The 20,582-nt window shown below is 38.7% G+C and overlaps 1 protein-coding gene across 5 annotated transcripts in view; it reads right to left on the reverse strand.

Moving 5' to 3' along the window:
• UBE2E2 (ubiquitin conjugating enzyme E2 E2) overlaps positions 1-20,582 on the reverse strand; it is a 373,353-nt gene that overhangs the window by 23,787 nt on the left and 328,984 nt on the right. The gene's annotated exons all lie outside the window — the stretch shown is intronic.

Consider the following 20,582-nt stretch of genomic DNA (forward strand, 5'->3'; position numbering starts at 1 on the left):
ACTTTCTCCCTGTGAGCTCACAAAGCAGGGAAGAAGAGAGGGGGCTTTCTGGGGTCTCCTCCTGTAAGGACACTGATCCTATTAGCAAGGGCTCCATCCTCATGACCTCATTTAACCTTAATTACCACTTTATCGTGCCCATCTCCAAATACAGTCACGTTGGTGGTTAGGGCTTTAACATGTGAATTTTGAGGGGATACAGTTTAGTGCTCAGCACCCCCTCAGAGGCTGCTTTCTCTGGGCCTGGGGGCCAAGTGGAGCAAGCCATGTTTCATATCTCCATCCTCCTTTTCTGACACACAAGTCCTCTGGTCAGCCATCCTCACGTTATCATCTACACATCTGTTTGTCCTATACTTCTTCAGGATAATGGCTCTCCCAGCTGTCCCAATCCTTGCTGACCACACTCTCTCCAAGCTCCACTGTGGCAATACGCTATTTATGTGCTTCTTTTATTCTCAACCCACCCTCCGTTAGATTGTAACAGCTAGACGAATATTTCCCATAGTTGTAGTGATCAGAGGCCTCGTAGAATCTCCTGTAGTGTCTAGTGTAGTTCCTCCAACATTTTGTGCTAAAAATAAACGTGTTTGTTGAATTGAGCGCCTGAGGATTCTCTGAAATTATAGTAATTAATAATTGCTGCAATGGCTATTTATTAATTGGCCAATTTTAAATGAGTACTTTTATAGGGAAGAGGAAAATTATTTTACATTTAGAAATCTGTGAGAATAGTTTGTGTCAAGGCAAGTGTGTAAAGAGAATACTGTGAAAAAATTGGGGTAGACGAAGAATACTTGGAAAAGACTAACTCCTAGACATTCATTCAGAGAGAGACTTACAGAGTGCTGTTACCATGCCAAGAGCAAGACATCCAGTAGCTAGAGGTGCCCTGGAAAAGATACTGGAACCTTATAATCACCAGATGTCAACACTGGCAGATATTCTAAAGACAGAGAAAAATGGATGCTACACAGAATATATGGAGGCAGCATTGACACATCGCTCCTTTCTGTACACAGGTTCTGAAGTCTTTCAGAACTACAAAGGTAGGTTATTCTACCTCACCCTATGCTGGGCAATCCCGAACCCAGAATTAAAATTGTGTTCCTGCAGGCGACTTTGAGCCATGTGTACATTAAAAAATGTGCATGTGAGTGTGCTACGATGAACTCTGGTGATAGATAAATCAGTGAATTACAATGGCATGTTTGAGGGTGATCTACTCTTAATCCAGCTTCTGGAATCTTGACCATGCAGAGCTCTCCTCTTTCTCTTCATGATCTCTTTGTACAGATTGCTAGGGTCCTCTGAATAGGGCAGTTCAAGGAGACAAGGCACCCTTGGAGCAGATGGAAGGGCAGTGGAATGTGTTGTGTTCACCTCTAGGGTCTAATGTGTTTGACTATTAAGGACCCACCCTGTAAAGGAGTCTGATGACTGAGAGAGCGGGGTTACTGTAGTATCATGCCCCACTCCATGCCTCTACCCCTTGAATTAATGGTGTTGTGAGTCTCTTAACTAGCCAAAGGGCTGGACACTGAAGAAATGCTGACCGAAAGCATTCTGGATTCCTTAAAAGGGAGCACTGTGTATCCTAGCCACAGAACTGTGTGGGCCATGATGAGTGGTTTCTGAGTGTTGGACATTCTGGTGGAGGAGGTATCCTGAGGCAGAGGGCTTCCATCATTGGTCACGGTGGCCTTCATAGTGAACACAAGTCCTGGCCCCAACTTCTGGTTTTAAGTGATGATTTGAGTACTGTCAGACTCTTGTACTTTAATCTCCTCAAAAGCAGGGACTTTGATCCAAGTAATTTAACTACTGCCTGCTTTCTTCCCTGGCCTTGGGCCTGAACCAGAGCTTGGTAAATGTTTGCTGAACAACCAAGTGACTGAGCTTAAGGCATCCATGTGGTGTCCATGCACAGATGCTACAGCTCAGCTGTATCACACAGAGATCGTGGTTGGGGCCATGTAACCCAGCTGGTAAGAGCTCAGGTTCGGGAGTCAAACTCCTTACATGGAAATCCTGGTTTTGACCACTCTTACCTGGTCACATCACTTAACCTCTCTGAGCTTGTTTTCTCATCTGCAAAAAGCAGGTAACATCAGTGTCTACCTCGTAAGGTGGTGGAGAGGATTAAATGAGAAAACTAATGAGAAGCACTGAATACAGTGCCTGGTACTCTGTAGGCTCAAAATTAGCCATCTGGTACCGCATTCATGATCACATGCATTATCATGACCATAGCCACGCCTGGCTAAAGAATAGTAGAGAAGTTACCAGCCACTACTTACCCTCACAGCTGCCTGGGTGTTAATGCTGCTGCATTCATTCCATTCCAGCTGCCTCTGCAGAGAGGGCTTGCTTCTCAACATTCCTGTCTTTGCCATGCTGGGTCAAACTGTTACTCAACAGGTTAACCTTTGGGGTAAGCTGTTTCGAGTCCCTAGGAAGCTGCTTTTAGAAAGGGGATGGTGATTCTTTAAATCTGTTTTATTGTGGTAAAATATACGTAAAATTTACCATTTTAACCATTTTCAGGGGTGCAAGTCAGTGGCATTAAGTACATGCACATTGTTGTTGGATGGTGATTCTTGAAGGGCAATATTTTATGGCTTCCCTGGGAACAACCTGCAGGGCATTTTCCTTTCTCCTTGAGTCTAGTGATGACCCTGACAGTGACCAGGGGCCTCCTGGGTGATGCCTAAGCGTCTGCTTCAGTTCAGGCACTGTAGCACATGCAGTGTCCATGCCTTGGCACTGAGATTTACTAAGACCTTGGCCTAAGTTTCTTCTGATCAGAACAACATTTGTTTTCATGGGCAGTGAAGTCATCACACAGTGGTCGGTGAGCATCAACTGTGGTCACGTGATGCATAATTAAGACATGAAGTCAGACCTAATTTTCATCTCCTGGGCCACAAAGAGAAAACCTACACTGTAAATAGATTGTCTGGGGGTGGGATGACAGCATGGGGGATAATAATGTTATCACTTATTTGACTACTTAAATTGCATAACACCTACTGCCTCTAGGACTATTTAAAGAATGTTAGACTAGAGAACATTTAAGAAGAAAACGTCACAGCCATTTAAGAACTTCCTTCCTGGTGTTAAAAATTTTTTTCCATCTTATCTTTTGGTTGATTATTACAAAGGCAAAGGACATATTACAATAAACATATAATACACATTTTAAAAGTAAAAATTAGAATTACTCAAAAAAAGCATTCTAATTCTCCATTAGGAAGACCACGGTAGAAATAAGAGGGCTACGTTTTTTCCCTGATACCCAGGAAGATGATGCCTATTCCTATGCTCTCTAGTTCTCAAGAGGGGACACCTCTACAGATCCCTTCACTGACATCAAAGTGGAGCTGAAGCAACACTTCTTTACTAAAACCTCTTGAAAAAAGTGGAAATTAATTCTCTGTTAATTCTGAAATGTGTTTTATTTCCTGATGAGTTTCTAAGGCTCTGTAAATTAATATAGTACAAGTAAGCAGTAAATACACACATTACTAATTGTTCATAAAAACAGTAATTTCTCACGACAAAGAGAAGAAACTTCCTAATTTTAGGAATGAGTCATCAGCAACTTGAGTGGATGGAACAGGTTGATGCTTTGAAACTATAAAGAGGTGCAAACAGCATTCATAAAGTACAGTACTGCTAACAGCAACTTACTGCAAACTTGAATAGAATAGTTACTTGCACATTTGTACCACAACACAAGTTTCTGCCTGGCTTAACATATGGTATTTTGGTTCTAAATAAGCAAAAGACATACTTGTCAATTCTCGGGGCGTCTGGGTGGTTTAGTCGGTTAAGTGTCCAACTTCGGCTCAGGTCATGATCTCATGGCTTGTGAGTTTGAGCCCTGCACTGGACTCTGTGCCGACAGCTTAGAGCCTGGAGCCTGCTTCGGATTCTGTGTCTTTCTCTCTCTCTCTCTGCCCCTCCCCTGCCCACGCTCTGTCTCTCTCTGTCTCTCAAAAATAAATAAACATTAAAAACAAATTTAAAAAAGACTTTCTAGTCAATTCTCAAGCATTTACTTGAAGGTAAGACCTGAATAAATTTGAAAATATTAATTAAAAACTAATAATGCTTCAGAAACTAACTTAAAAAGCTTGCTCTTTCATCAGCTGAAATTTAACTTTAGGCACTCTCATTTTAATTTACTAATACTTACTTTAAAAAATTTAAGTTATATAAACATTTAAAATTATTTACTAACCCTTAAAAATCTAAACCATAAAACAAATATAGAAGTAAATCATGAAAATCCTTCTTTCCTACCTTACACCTTCAAATTCTAACTCCCCAGAGGGTAACTGCTTTTTAACAGTTTTGTGTGCCCCTTTATACAATTTTTCTATGCATTTTATAGTCAAATACATGTGTGAGGGTGTTTATGGCCAATTTTATTTTATTTTTTAATAGATCAAACTACATAATGTTGTGGATTTTCCTTCTTCTCTTTTAGGACTGTATAGCTCTATTTAGCCATTCCCTACTGATGCACAGTAAGAACTTTTCCAGTTCTTTACTATTATAAATAATGTTGTGAAAAACATATGGCCAACTAATGTTTGACAAAGCAAGAAAGAATATCCAATGGAAAAAAGACAGTCTCTTTAGCAAACGGTGCTGAGAGAACTGGACAGCGACATGCAGAAGAATGAAACTGGACCACTTTCTTACATCATACACAAAAATAAACTCAAAATGGGTGAAAGACCTAAATGTGAGACAGGAAACCATCAAAACCCTACAGGAAAAAGCAGGCGACAACCTCTCTGACCTCAGCCGCAGCAATTTCTTACTTGACACATCTCCAAAGGCAAGGGAATTAAAAGCAAAAATGAACTACTGGGACTTCATCAAAATAAAAAGCTTCTGCACTGCAAAGAAAAAAATCAACAAAACTAAAAGGCAACCTACAGAATGGGAAAAGATATTTGCAAATGACATACTGGATAAAGGGTTAGTGTCCAAAATCTATAAAGAACTTACCAAGCTCAACATCTGAGAAACAATCCAGTGAAAAAATGGGCAGAAGACATGAATAGACATTTTTCCAAAGAAGACATCCAGATGGCCAACAGACATTTGAAAAGATGCTCAACGTCACTCATCATCAGGGAAATACAAATCAAAGCCACACTGAGATACCACCTCACACCAGTCAGAGGGGCTAAAATTAACAACTCAAGAAACAGCAGGTGAGGATGTGGAGAAAAGGGAATCCTCCTGCACTGTTGGTGGGAATGCAAACTGGTGCAGCCACTCTGGAAAACAATGTGGAGGTTCCTCAAAAAAATTAAAAATAGAACTGCCCTACGACCCAGCAATAGCACTACTAGGAATTTATCCAAAGGATACAGGAGTGTTGATTCATAGGGGCACATGTACCCCAATGTTTACAGCAGTGGTTTCAACAATACCTAAATTATGGAAAGAGCCTGAATGTCCATCAACAGATGAATGGATAAAGAAGATGTGGTTTATATAGACAATGGAATACTATTTGGCAGTGAGAAAGAATGAAATCACGCCATTCGCAGCAATGTGGATAGAACTGGAAGGTATTATGCTAAGTGAAACAAGTCAGTCAGAGAAAGACAGATATCATATGTTTTCACTCATATGTGGTTCTTGAGAAACTTAAGACCATGGGGCAAGGGAAGGGGAAAAAATAGTTACAAACAGAGAGGGAGGGAGGCAAACCATAAGAGACTCTTAAATACAGAGAACAAACTGAGGGTGGATGGGGGTTTGGAGGAGAGGGGACATTGAGGAGGGTACTTGTTGGGATGAGCACTGGGTGTTGTATGTAAGTGATGAACCATGGGAATCTACCCAATAACCAACAGCACACTTTATACACTGTATGTTAGCCAATTTAACAATAAATTATATAAAAAAATAATGTTGTGGAGTATTCCTTGAGCATATACCCATGAACACTTGTGAGTATTTTTACAGGATGGATTCCCAGAAGTGAGACTGCTGGTCAGGGGTTATGTGCATTTTACATTTTGACAGGTGCCTCCAAATTGTTCTTGAAAAACGTAGTACCAATCTATATTCCTAAAAACTGTGTAAAAGTGCCTTTCCCAGCACTCTCCCTATATCAGATGTTATTAATCTTTTGATTTTTGTCAATTGATTAAAAAGAGAAATCTCATTTTAGTTGGTGTTTACTAGAGTCTGAAGATCTTTTCCTTTGTTTCTCAGTTATACTTTGCTGTTCTATGCATTGAGTGCTTAGATCACGTTCCCAATTTTTTACGGAGTTATTGGTTTTTCACTTCTTGATTTATAGTTCTTCCTACATTAGGCATATTAACTCTCTGCCCACTATATATGTTACAAGACTGCAATCTGTGAACAACTTATGGTATTTTTGCCATATAGAACTTAAAAATTTTTAGGTAGTCAAATCTGTTGATGCTTTTTCTTTATGCTTTTTGGATTTTATCTTGCTTATAAAGACCTTCTTCTAATGCCAATTTTTAACTTCAGAATGTGCATAAGCTTTGGTATGTTTTCTTGGAAATAACCTGTTTTGAAATATATTACTACTGGGTATAGAATTCTGGGCTGACAGTTTTTCCTTTAGTACTTTAAAGATGTAGTTCCACCATCTTCTGGTTAGCAGTTTCTCAACAGACGTTTGCAGTCATGACTATCTTTGCTTCTCTCTAATAATATAACCATTTTTGGTGGGGCTGCTTTTAAGAATTTCTCTATCATTCTTCAGCAATTTGATATGATGTACCTGGGTGTGGGTTTTCTTCATGTTTCTTCTGCTTGGGGTTCATAAAGCTTCTTTGATACATGTGTTTAAAGTTCTCATCAAATTCAGAAAATTATCAACCATTATTTAGTCTAATTCTAACGTCTGTGTCAGTTCTGGGTCTGTTTCCAGTAAGTGGTTATGCTCCTTATCGTGTGTCATGTTTTCCTGCTTCTTTGCATCCTGGTAATCTTTGGAGGCCAGACCTTGTGGGTTCTACCATGTTGGTTGATAGATTATTTTTGTATTCTTTTTTTAAAAAATTAAAAAAATTAAAATTAAAAAAAAATTAAAAATTATTAAGTTTTTAATTTTTGTGTTCTTATATTCTTGAGCTTTGTTCTTGCAGACACTTGGATCCTGTCTGGTTTTGCTTTTATGACTAGGTAGGTAGGCTGAAGCAGCGCTTAGTCTAGGGCTAATTATTTTCCACAAGCTAAGGCAACCCCTTCCTGTGTATCCAAATGTCCCAAGAATTATGAATTTTTCTAGTCTGGCTGGTGGGAAAAGGCACTGTTTCTTTTAACCCTTTAAGATGGTTCTTGTAGTATAAGACCTAAAATTAAGGTTCAGCATTATGTGCTGCCTTAACATCTCAGGCAAACTGGGAAGGCTTCAAATGGCCTAACCACAAATTCCCTTCCTGACTTTGCTCCCATGGATAAGGGTCACTAGTTGAAAAATGCTCTTTACCATGGACAGGGGGAATAGTTCCTGCTTATCACTGAATAGTGTTACTCAATTTCTTGCCAGCCTGTGGAATTATTCAAATAAGCCAATCACATCTTCCTGCAGGAACCAGGGAGCATTCTGCCCTCTTGAGACTACAATGCCTGTCTCCCACAGCCCTTGATTGCTCCCTCTGTTCCTAGTGCAATCCCCATGTGGCCCTGCAAGATGTGCGACGTCCTCCCCACAAGGCTAAGAATGTAAGTGATTACTAAACAGTTGTCAACCTCATTTGTCCAGTGTTGGGTGTTGTGTGTTTGGCCACTCCTCATAACCCTAGGGTGGGAATCCATCTTTCACCAATGTGGCAAAGAGGTGGAACACACCAGTTCTTTCCCAAACTTGGGTAGTTTCCTTGCATGAATGTGCAAGGGGCACCTTCTGCTAAATACTTGAGGGGTACCTTCTGCAGATATTTGGGGTTCCCTCTGTGTGTGCAGCTCTCTCCTCTCTATACTTCGTCTTTGGAACTGTAGCGCCTCGACTTCCTTGGACTCAGTTCTGTTTGCTCAACTCAGAGAGTCTGCTGGGCTTCCCCTGGGTTCCTTTCCTCACACTATGGATGGAAACTCTCACAAGGCAGTAGTCCAGGGTTCACTTTTGTTTCCCATGTATCAGGGATCACTGACCTTTACTGTCTGAGCTCCATGTCTTGAAAACCATTGTTTTATTTATTTTGTCTGTCTTTTGGTTGTTTCAGGAGGGAGGGCAAATATGGTTATCCCTGTTACTGGAAGTGGAAGTTCCTCTCATTATTTTTTATAATATTTTTTCTTTCCTGACTTCCTTTTCTGGGACTCCCAGTTACAGGTATGTTAAGTAGCCTGAGGTCATCCCATGGATCACTTAGGCTCTGTTCATTTTATTTTTTAAACTTCCATTTCTCTTGCTTCTTTATGGATAGTTTCTATTACTATGTTCAATTTCATTTCCAACTTTCTTCTACTGTATGCAATCTGTTGTTAATCCTATAATATGTACTTTTAATGGCAGAGACTGCATTTTGTTACTCTACAAGTTTCATTTCTATCTTGTTAATATTTTTTCTCCTCATCATGTTTGCATTTTCCTCTACTTTCTTAAGCATATGGAATTTATAATAACTGTTTTAGCATTCTTGCCTACTAATTCCATCATCTCTGTCCTTTCAGGGTCTGGAACTATGGATTAATTGCTCTCCTGGTTATGGGTTCTATTTTCCTGCTTTTAAAATGCCCAGTAATATTTTATTTGAGGTACAAAAGTGAATTTTACACTGTTGAGTGTTGGAATTTGTTGTATTCCCTTAAAGAATGTTGTACTTTGTCCTAGCATGTATTTATTTAAGAAAAGTTTGATGCTTCCAAGCTTTCTTTTAAATTTTTTTTAGGGTAGGTAGGTCCAGTGGAGCCTTTGGTGTAGAGCTAATTTACCCCTACTATTAAGACGGTATCTTATGAGGACAACATGAATTCCTGCTTAATGTGAGGTCACTCACAGCCTTGTGTGAGCTCTAGGAACTGTCTGGCCTACTGCTTTGTGCAGGTTCTTTCCCTGGCCCCAGGTGGCTTCTTCTGACATATGAAGAATTCTAAACGTAGCCAAAGACTTGAGGGGATCCCTTTTCGGATCTCTGGAACATTCTCTCTGTGTGGTCCCTCTTCTCTGGATCTCTGCCCTACAAACACCAGCACGTGGGTCTTCCTAAACCCCTATCTCTGTCTCCTCAACTCAGTGAGACTGCTGGGTGCTCTCTTTGTTTTTTTCCTCTCTATAATGCAACCTGGAAACTGCCTCTAAGCAGTGAGCTGGGTCAAGTGTGGGGCTCACTTCACGTGTTTCTCTTCTCTCAGGGATCTTGGTCTTGGGCTGCCTGTTGTTCAGTGTCTGTTTTTCTATTTGGTTAAGGGAAGAGTATAAATCTAATTCCTGTTATTTCTTCATGGCCAGAAGCTGAAGTCCACTCTGATGCATTGTGAAAACATTACAGACAATCCAGAGAGTACAGTATATCTAGTTCAGTAAAATTAAATTTACTTAAACCTGGCTAAAAATAGCTAGCTTTCACTTCTATCTTAGCTAGACAGTCTCTGAACTTCAGGAGTCTGTCATGTGATATAATATCTTGAGAAATTTTAAGCTGCCTTTCGGCTTGAGACATATTTTATACAGGGCAAGAGCAAAGGAACAATAGGGGTGGGAGTAAAGATTTTAAAAGGCTTGGCTGGACTTGAAATAAGGCAAAGTTTCCTAGGAAGTTCTTTGGCCAGATGGGGGTGCCTATGGGCATATAGTTTGTGCATTATGTGTGCTGGGAATAAAGAAGGAGACTTCATTTTATAGATGACAAAAGATAATATTAAATACTTAAAGTTTTTTAGATTATAAAGATAGAAGCCTAAAGCAAATTGAAATCATTAAGCCAAGTTTGAATTTCAATTCATTTTTCCTATTAGTTTTCCTTCTGAAAGGTAAATTCCATCACATATGAAACTCCGAACTCATCAAACTATGAATAAGCCACTTAAAGATTTTATGCAAGAAAAACAAAATGGCTCTTTTGACATCTCAAAGGACAGGCTAACTGCACCTTGCAGAGCTAATGTAGGCCTTCAGTACAATACATTCCATACAATGATACTCACAGCTTTCAAAGTGTTTACAGAGGTCTACACACACAACTTTATCTTCACAGCAATGCTGCAAGATAGTCAGGGTCATAAGTAGTCTTCAATTCACAAATGAAGGCACCAATTTACCTAGTAAGGGAAAGAGCTGGGCAACACTCTAGTTTTCTTGACATCTTCAAAACTCAGTATAATTTAGCTCCTTTGACTTAATCTTTTTTTAACATGGCAAAATATAACCTTCGTTGTGCTCATGCTCTATCTGACACTGGTGAATCTAGCAAGGAGCATCATAAGGTTTGCTGAAAAGATGCATGCATGCAAAGGTATGCCACTGTTACTTAGAGAAGTCAGGCATAAATACAGTGAGGGGCAACAGCTTAGAGCTATATAACATGAGCCATCTTACACTATAGACTAACTCCTGTGTTTTTCACTTAAAGCCCTGCCATCCGGATGTACACAGGACAATCAATTCAGAACGTCAAAATGAGATTATCGTCCTACACGTGTGATACTGCTTTAGCAACGCTACTTACAGAGCATAGGACTTTAATATATTTTCCAAACTAGATTTAAAAAAGCAACTGTTTAACTGGAAGAAGAGGCCTTGGAGTTAAGAAGGTATGTACTGGCTAAGACTGGCAACAACTCGAGCATTACTCACAGTGTTCAGCCAATTTTCTGAGTTGACACCATACCCCTTTTGAGAGTTGATGGGGCCATTCCTGCCCTGGCACACAAGATGGACAAGAGCCATCAGTTGGCATGTGAAGTGAAATGGAATATTCCAAGGTTATACTAGGCCAATAGACGCTACAAGCTAAGTCATATGGTTATAGAGATAATACTAAATAAAGCTCTTTTAAATAAAAACAAATAAAAAGACAGTTTGGATATCCCTTAAAATTTTTTTTTTCCCTTGGTGAAAGAAAGGTTAAAGGAAATTAAGAGGGAGAGCAGAAATTAGGGTAAGAAAAAGAAAAGAATGAGAAGCAGTAGCAGAAAAACAAAAAAAGCTATAAATACAGATAAAAAAGAAAAGACTGGATAACAGGAAAAGGGAGAAAGGAGGACTAACCAAGGATAGATACACCACAGAGCTCTGTCCTGAGGAAATAAATGTGTGTGGGTCCATTTCCCTTTGCCATTAGCTCCAGCTCAGTGATTTTTATGGAGAATAGGATACACTTCAGGCAGGAGGGAGGAGTCAAATCAGAGCCTGGGGTGAAGCTGGAATTTGTACATATGTACTGTGAAAACACATGCAATAGATCAATTGCCTTTACATTACAGACTCCAGAGGGTAAAGCACAAAAGAGTCCCTAGGCTAATGTGGACAGGCCAAAGATGAGTAAGAAAGCACTGGAGGGTCACCAAAGGCTGTGAAACAGCTACTCATGAAGTTCCAGTACCTATCTCTTTCAAAAGATGATGTGGGTTATATCACTCTATAGATGAACTCTGATGTGGTTCATTCTCTTTCTCTTAATTGCTTTTTCTATTAGTATTTGTGAAAGAGACAGTCTGTAGGAGGCAGCAATGAACAAGCTGAGGTGAGAATGTAAGCAAAAGCCCAGTGGTTTACACTGCTTTGGCTATTTCTTTTTGTGGGCAGAAGGAAAATCTAATGCTTCACCTTAAGAGTATCACTATTCCCTCCAGTCTCCAGACCTGGTCCCTGAGGACATTAGCCAACTACTAACAACATACAGAATAGTTTCATTAAAAATTCCTCTGTACATAAGGATCCGTTAGGGGTGCCTGGGTAGCTCAGTTGGTTAAGCATCTGACTCCTGATTTTGGCTCAGGTCATGATCTCACAGTCTTGAGATCGAACCCCATGTTGAACCCCACATTCGGCTCTTGAGTTGGGCGTGCAGCCTGCTTGAGATTCTCTCTCCCTTTCCCTTTGCCCCTCCCCTGCTTGCATGCCCTCGCACACGGTATCAAAATAAATAAATAAACTTTAAAAAAAAAGTCACTGTGATCACAGAGGGATCTCTTTAGTGCTGGATGGGTGGTCTCAGTAGTTTAAGATGGTACTCTCTGAAAGGTCGCCAGAAAAGGGAATGTGACAGCCACATGGCAAATCATACTAAGACAAAAAGGAGATCAGGGCACCATGGCCTCTAGACTAAGGGATCCTTCTGAGTGCGGAATGGGCAGTCAACATCCTGTACAGTGTTTTATGCTGTTATCAAGTTTAAAAAATGTATTCACTTTTAAAATTTACATAAAGTAAAATCCATGCTATATCATTTACTAACCAGGTACAGGTGTTTCTGACAATAAATATTAGAACAGTTTGATTTACCAATAACAAGCCTATGGTATTAACAAACCACCACATTACAGATATCAACTGAGTGAGGACAGAAGTCTAAATTGCAAAATAAATTAACCAACAAAGAAAGAGCACTTTAGAGTTTCAAAAGCACTTAAGATCTGAAAGAACGACATGAACCACAGTCAGCTACTTAATAATCTCATCATTTCTACATATATTTTAAGTGATAAAAAAGACACCTGTGGCAGATGCTTGCCTGGGAATAACACCGGAAACCTTTCTGTTCATGTGGAGAGCAAGAGACTACAGAACAGACACAGGAAAAGTAAGTCTTGTTGTTGGAACTAAAACTGTTTAGTGAAGCCTGACACAGTCAAGTCTCTCCTGACAGAAGCTGTAAATAAACCCAAATAGTGAGTGCTATGGTAAAAAAAAAAAAAAAAAAGGTAGACTACATGTAGAAGAAAAGAAGACTAATTTCAGAGAGCAACAAACTTATTACTGGTCCTCAACTGTAAAGAATGAAAAATGGAAAACAAACAAACACTGGGAGAGGTTATCCAAGGGCATAGGAAAGACCTTGGACCTAAAATATACAATTTTTGCATAATTCTTTCCCTATCATCAAAAAACCCCTCTTTTTACTCTAGAATGAGAAAAATTAATCTTGTAATTCTTTCTCAATTATTTTCATTCCAGAAATCATAAAGAAAAAGTTAATTAAAATCTAGACTAAATGTTCTGGACTTGTCAGAAATTCCTCAAGTAAGGGAAAGAAAAAAAGTCTTTGAATCATTCCTTGGGTAAACTCTTCTGAGTAAAAGACACATTCCCATGTGAGTAAAGAATGGTGTTTGTTTATACTGAGGGTCTGCTTCACTTTTCAATTTCTTATTTGTGTTTTCTGAGCTTTTCACTGGCAACAACAGAACACATGTGTTGCTTCAACAGCTTTCCCCAATTCCCTAAACAGCATCAGATGCCAAAAACTTGCTTTACGGGAGAAAAATACCTCTAATACAATTTGCTATATTCTAAACTCAGAAAGACATTAATTGATTTAAGTGGAGGAAGAGGTCAGTTTTGGGAGAATGTAGAAATTGAGAAGTACTGTCATTTTCTTATTAGTGTTTCCCTAAAACAACAACAACAACAACAACAACAACAACAACAACAACAACAAATCACTGGTGATCTCTAAAAAGGAAAACCTCAAAATGCCATTTTCTAAAAAGTAAATTGAAGGGAATTTTCATCATGGCTTAATATATACAATAGCTTTATAATGAGATCAACTTCCAAACCAGTAAATTAGAGGTTATTATTGCAGGGACAGCAATAGACTTTACAGCAGAAAACTTGTAGCAACAGCTAATACCCATGTCCAGATTTATATTAATTAAGGGGCAATAAATATGCACAGGGAAATGCTAAGTAGAAGCAGGTCAAAGCCAGGGCTAAACATTGAGGTCATGTGTTTAAATTTACACCAAAATTATAATGAGACAAACTTAACTGACAAATATACTTTGCTAAGTCCCATCAATTTTGAGTTTGCAGAGCAAGGAGCCTCAAATGAAAACTAAACACTTATCTTTAAAGGATAGTTGATTTAAGAGAAATTTAATAAGCAAGAAAAAAACTGAAGATATTTCCATTTTGAAAAAAAGAAAAGCCAATACTGAGACATTATCAAGGAGTACATCTAGACCTTTTCTTTACCTTTAAGATATCCTAGCTCCACCATGAAAACTATGAATATGAAAACTACAAATATGCAACATAGCCAGAGTTCCCTAAATGCAAATCAATACCATATACAAATCAATGGCTTCTTTGTCTAGTATAATTATAAATTTAAATAGTTTTTCCAGAGAATTAAACAAGCTAATGGAGAGCTCCATTAACAGTAAACTTTCACTTAAAAACTTTCACCAAATTGGACACAAGACTATTTTGAACTCAGATATGAATCCCAACTCTAAGCTATCCACAATCCTATGAATGCGAATCCACCAAGAGGATGCTTTTCCTGCAGGAATGGAACCATTCTGAGTAAGGCTAAAATTAAAATACACCAGCCCTATCAGACCCTTGATTCGATAAAAATGTATATATTCCTCAGGTAGAGGAATCCTCTATAGAGGACAAGGGGTGGCTGGTGCCTCTTCCCCAGTGTAGCTGAATGATCTTTTCTAGAGCTTTTCTTTTTTTTTAAATTTTTTTTAACGTTTATTTATTTTTGAGACAGAGAGAGACAGAGCATGAACGGGGGAGGGGCAGAGAGAGAGGGAGACACAGAATCCGAAGCAGGCTCCAGGCTCTGAGCTGTCAGCACAGAGCCTGACGCGGGGCTCGAACTCACATACCGCAAGATCATGACCTGAGCCAAAGTTGGATGCTTCACCGACCGAGCCACCCAGGCGCCTCTAGAGCTTTTCTTATAAAAATCTAATGGTGGTACCCAACGCTAGATAAAGACATCTCCTCTAGGTCTCCATTTGTCCTAACTTGCCTTATGTATTTGAATTAGACTGTGAATGACCATGCTTCCATCACGGGAGCCAGTCTAGACAAGAAAGTCAGTCACTGGAGTACGTGTATGGGCACAGTTCTCTGAATAAAAGGTGATGCACACCTCACTAACGTGAGCGGCTGCCCCATAAGGCACTACCTACCCCCGCCTACAGGCACACAGCTATGTAGGCTTTTTATAGGCTGTGCTAGGTATGTATCGCAAAAAATATGGCTTATTTGGGGGAAATGCTCTCAGAGGGAAGGCAGTGCTGAATTAGGGGGAAAATATCCTTGTATTTTCAAGAAAAGATAAATTTAAAAAACTGATTTTTATTAAAAAAAATTCATTATTCAAACTTATAAATGCTTTATTTGGCAACAGGTTTCTCCATAGGCTACTCGTTTAAGTAGGAAGTTCTTCAAATATATCTAAAACATTTTGATTTATGATTTCTTTCCAGGAACACTACCTATTGTGGAAAGAAATATGCCTGTAGTTTAAAGGAACTCCTATACTGCTTATTATGCAAATTCCTCACCAATATGACATAACCAAAAATTCAACACCCATAAGCCCCAGGATCTCTTAAAGGATAAAAATAAGAAGGAAAAAAGAAAGAAGTTATTGCTGTTGTGTAGGAATAATTAGTCTGACATGTCAGAAGCATCCTTTTTTTTTAAAATAAGAATTACTGTGGGGTGCCTGAGTGGCTCAGTCAGTTAAGCATCTGACTCTTGATTTTGGCTCAGGTCATGATTTCACGGTTCCTGAGATTGAGTCCTACACTGGGCTCTGTGCTGGCAGCATGGAGCCTGCTTGGGATTCTCTCTTTTCCCCCTCACTCTACCCCTGTCCTCCCCTCTCTCTCAAAATAAATAAATACACTTAAAAAAATAATTAAGAATTATTTTGAGTGCTGTTACTGGAAGCACTTTACCCAGGCCAAATACAGCATGGAAGGCTGTAAGTAAGGAAAGTAAGGAAATATAAAGATAACTGCCTGGTAATTGAGGGTCTCAGACTCAGACATTGGTAGGGTTACATTAATTCTTTGTATTTTCATAATTATAACATTTCTCCCAAGACACAATATGATCTCAAATATCTAAATTAAAAAGGCCACATGTTATTCAATCATCCAGATTTTTTGTCCATGCAAATAAATTTCTGGACAGTTAGAGGATTTTTATTATGTTGTTTCAGAACTCTTAAATTTCCATATTAAAACACTATAGTGCATTGTTATATTTTCAAATATATATTATTTAACTGTTTTGTTTAATATCATTTCTCCTTAAAAAGAAAACCAAACTTTACCAGTAGCCTACTTTCCAAAACAACACATACTGTACCCTTGAGTAACAAATATTAACAGTAATTCGAATGCAGAGACCTATTCTGAAGTTTACTGTATTATCTCTTTTAAAAAGGGTTGCCATGAAAATTAATAGTGTCAAGCAGTATTATCTAAGAATATTTAGCCTGTCTGAAAGAAGGCCTAGATAACCTGTAAAAAATACCTAAACCCTAAATAAAGGTAAGTTTTGAGGCTGAGTGAGGAATACATCAGGGCTCATTATAATCATTTTCTCTATTTTATTTATGTGAAAAACCCACTTCATTCCTGTCCTTGGTAAAGCAGAGTCTAAGGCCATGTAGTTTAAACATTTTACTAGTATTTCCTACATGTGCTTAATAGGTCTTCACTCATTTAAAATTTCCTACAATTATTAAAAAATTTTATCTGACATCCTAATTATACTGAATTGGTGAGATTTTACTCCTGTTATAGGACAAGCCAATCAGAATCTCACAAAGGATAAGCGGACAGCTCTATAATGGTAAAAAAAACAAAACAAAACCAGGAAAGATATAGATTGCTACCCTAGGGATTCATCTTCCTGCTTTAACCATGCTGGAAGCACAGTTATTACCTGGTTCAGAGCTACTTCCTGGGTCAGAGGTAAGGAAACAAGTGAGAAAAACGAACATAGGCATCATAAATACACGGGTGTATTTTCTTCTTTACTCAAGGAGAGTGATTTCTCCAATGGGTCTTTCCTTTAGATCAGATATGAAGGTAAAACTTTACAGGCATATTTTGAATGCAACTCAGATATCTGCAAATAAGGTATAGTTTTTACCATCTTTAAAAGAATCAAACCTACCAAGCAGATATATTTAACTGAGCAAAGTAATAAAGTTTTTGTAAAGGTCAGCAGTTCTGGACAACATGTCAAAAAAATAATAAACAGGTAATATTCCTTTTTTTTTTTTTTTTTGATAATATTCTTTTAGACTAGGCAAACTGGATGTTCAGGAAGGATATAAAACTGATGGCTATGTTAAATAAAGATTTGCCTACACAAAGCAAAAATATCAAGGGCTGATTAGGACACTTGCTTTGTCATGGAATCATCACTCCCCTACATAGTGAAGCCACCAATCCTTTCCAGACAACTCTGACTCAAGTTCTCTTTACTTGTTTCACTACCTGGCAATCCAAAACCTAAACCCATGATCAAATAATTTTAGCTTTCTTTTCTCATTCTGTGTTTTTTAGAAAATCATTCTTTTTTTTTTTTTAAAGTTGTAAATGTTTATTCATTTTTGAGAGACAGAGAGAGACAGAGCATGAGTGGGGGAGGGACAGAGAGACCCAGAATCCGAAGCAGGCTCCAGGCTCTGAGCCGTCAGCAAAGAGCCCTACGTGGGGCTCGAACTCATGGACTGCGAGATCATGACCGGAGCAATAGTCCGACGCTTAACCGACTGAGCCACTCAGGTGCCCCTCATTCTTTTTTTTTTTTTTTAAATGTTAATTACTTATTTTGAGAGAGACAGAGAGAGACAAGGTGAGCAGGGGAGGGGCAGAGAGAGAATCCCAAGCAGGCTCCATGTTCAGTGCTGCTCACAAACTCAGCTGAAATCAAGAATCGGACGCTTAACTGACAGAGCCACGTAGGTGCTCCTTGAAAATCATTTTTGATAAAGGACCATAAAATAGGATCTTTTAGTTTACATTGTTATACACTAGTATCCCTTGTAACACAACTAAAAAGTTCCTTTTTACAGAATGACAAGGTAAGGAAACACATTTATAAATATACAGGTAAACAGAATTGATACTTTTTTTTTTTAAACCCAAATTTATGATGGTACAGAATCACTTCTGTGAAATTTTTTTTGGAAATGTTTATTTATTTTGGAGAGTGAGTGAGCATGAGTGGGGGAGGGGCAGAGAGACAGGGAGACACAGAATCCAAAGCAGGCTCCAGGCTCTGAGCTGTCTGCAAAGAGCTCGACATGGAGCTTGAACTTACGAACCATGAGATCGTGACCTGAGCCAAAGCTGGACACAACTGACTGAGCCACCCAGTTGTGCAAAACTGAGCCACCCAGTTTGTGCAAAAACTTCTTTAATGCACAAAACAGAAATGTTCTTCTCCGTTTAATGATGTGTATTCCTGATTTTATTCATCCTTGCAATGAATCCTTGGTTCTTCTAGGACCTCCACACCATAGAAGGCCTATTTCCAAACAGATCCGAGGGAGTCTATGGGAACCTGTAGTGCACGAGGGGTCAGTGTCCCAGGATTCTGTAGATAATACGGAGTTGGAACCCAAAGTCCTTTATACATTTCTTGGACTTTATGTACTCTCCCGGTTTTTAAAATACCGGGTAGATTGACTATCTACATAGAACTATAGCTTTCCTTTACATAAGGTGTCAGAGAAGTTACAGGACTATGGATTACGGCCTATCTATATCCATATTTGGAAGTACCAATTACAAGGACTTTTGGAATTTATCATGTGACATTCTAGAGGAGAGCCAATTCTTCACAAAGAAAACAGCTTCAAGTTAGCTGTATGTCGTACCATATATTTCTACTTTATAAATTTTCTCACTTTAAAAAAAAGTCATAGGCATTAGGAGAAACCTTAGGTCTATGTACCCATATTTAATACCTCCTACAGAAAAAAAAATTTTTTTTGCATTCCTGCTAAGATAGCTTGCCTTGAAAACAGGTAGGTTTATCATTTTTACAGCTTTATCTTAATTTCAGTTAAAGAAATTGTTCTTTGCCAGTTCTCAAGTGTAGCAGAGTAGAATGTGTAGAAGCCAAGTTCATGCTGCTATAGCAGGCAGTAGAATCCTCTTAAAAGTCTGTTTATATTCCTTTCATCAGTGTAATAGCTCACAAACTTAGTGTAAATAATCTACACAAATATGCCTGTGTTGAAATAATTAATTCTACTTTATGGTCCCCACCCTCTAGTAGTCATTACCAATTATAACATTTTAATGGTTAGTAACACAATTTATTATCCAATCATAACCAGGTCAAAGACAAGCGATTAATAACAATCAAAGACAATGTATGGATAAGGATTGTATTTATCAGTTGTTTGAAAACTGGGCTGTAAGTGATCTGAAACAAAGGGCTATGAAGTTGGAGGATAAGGAAGGAGCCATTCTCCGACCTTTTATAGAACACTATAAAAGAGCCACTGGGAGCAAATTCCTCTTTCCATTTGCTCAGTCCATTTGCGAAGAATAAAGCTCTTGCCAATGACGCTGCAGCTGTGCTCACCCTCGACTTAATCACTGTGTAAGGCTGAGGGTTAATTAGTGCCATTCTTAGTTCTATTTGTTGTTTTAATAAAAGATACGCATAAATCTAAGACGGGGAGTAACTGATACTTGATTTTTATTTGGAAGGTACTGGGGGGAGGGGGAAGAGCTCATCCATCTTGGGCATTGATGTTTGTGGGTGTGCTCAGAGCATTTTCATTTGACCTGGCCTATACGGTTCTGCCTGTTTGAAGAGTGGCGGACAAAGACTTTATGGTTGTGTGAATGCAGGACCCTGATGGCCCAGGCTGAACCATGAGGCGGTCTTTAGTTGGAAGGCAAATGATAGGGAATGAAATACAGAGGGTGAGGGTCAGGGCCCAAACGATTCTCCCACAGAGCAAAAGGGCCAAATCACACGCCTTTTACAGACTACACTGCTGCTCATCTTTGGCAGTTACGAGGAAATCCTTATCATGGAAAACTTCAGACATATTCAAAGGTAGACAAACGAGTATAATGAAGCCTCCCCCCCCCCCCCCCACCCAGTGTGCTCATCACTCATCATTCAACGATTACAATGGTCGATCTCGTATCCTCCACATCCTTATCTACTTCCAATCTAATCTTTCTGGATTATTTTGAAGCAAATTCTAGATATCAAAGGACTTTATTGCAAGTAGTTCCCTATCTCTAAAAGATAAGGATATGTAAAAACTTCATGACAGTTCTGTTTTACTATGCCTAAAAATTTCTGGCAGTAATTCCTTAATATCAAAAGCTCATTTTCAAATTTCCAATTATCCCATAAAAGCCATACATTTGGGGGATAATTTTTAAATGATACAGTATCAGAATTACATTCCGAATAAAACAAGCTTATAACACTTTAGATAGCAACAGCAATAGAGCAAGAAAGTCGAACTGAGGTTAAAAAAAATAATGCCAGATAACATCCAGATTGATATACTTTTCAGGAAAAAAAAAGAGGAAAAAAAGGATTAGAAATACTTCTGAAAGTTACTCCGTAAATAAAGCATCTGGTACGG

This window comes from Neofelis nebulosa, chromosome 5 (genome assembly GCF_028018385.1).
Source record: "Neofelis nebulosa isolate mNeoNeb1 chromosome 5, mNeoNeb1.pri, whole genome shotgun sequence".
In the NCBI taxonomy this organism is placed as follows: domain Eukaryota; kingdom Metazoa; phylum Chordata; class Mammalia; order Carnivora; family Felidae; genus Neofelis; species Neofelis nebulosa.